This window comes from Neofelis nebulosa, chromosome 5 (genome assembly GCF_028018385.1).
Source record: "Neofelis nebulosa isolate mNeoNeb1 chromosome 5, mNeoNeb1.pri, whole genome shotgun sequence".
In the NCBI taxonomy this organism is placed as follows: domain Eukaryota; kingdom Metazoa; phylum Chordata; class Mammalia; order Carnivora; family Felidae; genus Neofelis; species Neofelis nebulosa.
The window spans coordinates 30529648-30531364 of record NC_080786.1 but is presented as its reverse complement, the minus strand read 5'-3'; the positions used below and the strand labels follow the sequence as shown (position 1 = coordinate 30531364).

The window sequence follows — 1717 nt, the reverse complement described above, 5'->3', positions numbered from 1 at the left end:
AAAAAATTTTTTTTAAACTTTTATTCATTTTTTAAGAGATAGACATAGAGCGTGAGCAGGGGAGAGGCAGAGAGAGAGGGAGACAGAGAATCTGAAGCAGGCTCCAGACTCTGAGCTGTCAGCACAGAGCCGGATGCAGGCCTCAAACCCAGGAACTGTGAGATCATGACCTAAGCCAAAGTTGGACGCTTAACCAACTGAACCACCCACGCACCCATATTTTAAAAAATTTTTTAGAAATTTTATTTTTTATCTGTTTTTACTCATTTATTTTGAGAGAGAGAGAGAGAGAGAGAGAGAGAGAGAGAGAGAGAGAGAGAATGCATGCAGGAGGGACAGAGAGAGAGGGAGATAGAGAATCTGGAGCAGGCTCCGCACTGTCAGCATAGAGCCCAATGTGGGCTTGATCCCAGGAACAGCAAGACCATAACCTGAGCCAAAACCAAGAGTCGGACGCTTAACCAACTGAGCCACCCAGGTGCCCCCAAACCGTTTTCATTTTAAAATCGTTTTCATTTTAAAAAGCTAGAGGGACAAGCAAAAACTATTCATATACATCATATACTTCTTTAAAAGAAGTGAGTATAGCTCTCTCCTCCAGCCACCAAAGATGCCAAAAAGAAAAAAAGCTAAGGGGAAGAAGGTGGCCCTGGCCCCTGCTGTGGTGAAGAAGCAGGACGCCAAGAAGCTGTCAATCCCATTTGAGAAAAAGCCCAAGAATTTTGGCATCGGACAGGATATCCAGCCCAAATGGGACCTCACCCACTAGGTCAAATGGCCCCATTACGTTGGGCTGTAGCGGCGAAAGGCTGTTCTCTATAAATGTGTAAAAGTGCCTCCCGTGATTAACCAGTCCACCCAGGCCTTGGATCACCAAACAGCTACTCAACTGCTGAAGCTGGCCCACAGACAGCAAGACAAAGCAAAAGAAGAAGCAGAGATCATTGGCCCAGGCTGAGAAGAAAGCTGCCAGCAAAGGGGATGTCCCCATTAAGAGGCCACCTGTCCTTCAAGCTGGGGTTAATACTGTCACCACCTTAGTGGAAAACAAGAAGGCTCAGCTGGTAGTGATCGCATGTGCTGTGGATCCCACTGAGCTGGGGTTGTCTTCTTGGCTGCCCTATGTCGTAAGATGGGGTTCCCTCCTGCATCATCAAGATGGAGGCCAGGCGGGGCGCCTGGGTGGCGCAGTCGGTTAAGCGTCCGACTTCAGCCAGGTCACGATCTCGCGGTCCGTGAGTTCGAGCCCCGCGTCAGGCTCTGGGCTGATGGCTCGGAGCCTGGAGCCTGTTTCCGATTCTGCGTCCCCCTCTCTCTCTGCCCCTCCCCCGTTCATGCTCTGTCTCTCTCTGTCCCAAAAATAAATAAAAAACGTTGAAAAAAAAAAAAAAAAAAAAAAAAAAAGAGGGAGGCCAGGCTGGGGCATCTGGTCCACAGGAAGACCTGCACCACTCTCACCTTCACACAAGTTAACTTGGAAGACAAAGGAGCTAAGCTGGTAGAAGCCATCAGGACCCATGACAATGACAGATATGATGAGATACATTGTCACTGGGGAGGCAATGCCCTGAGTCCAAAGTTGGTGGCTTGCATTGCCAAGTTGGAAAAGACAAAGGCCAAAGAACTGGCTTCCAAACTAGGGTAAGTGGATGCTGTTGAGTTTTCTGTACATTAAAGTAATTACAAGTTCTCTTTCAAAAAAAAAAAAAAAAGTGAG

The 1717-nt window shown here is 47.7% G+C and overlaps 1 pseudogene; it reads left to right on the top strand.

Moving 5' to 3' along the window:
- Positions 1-604: 604 nt before the first annotated feature.
- Positions 605-1717, top strand: LOC131511869 (large ribosomal subunit protein eL8-like; annotated as a pseudogene).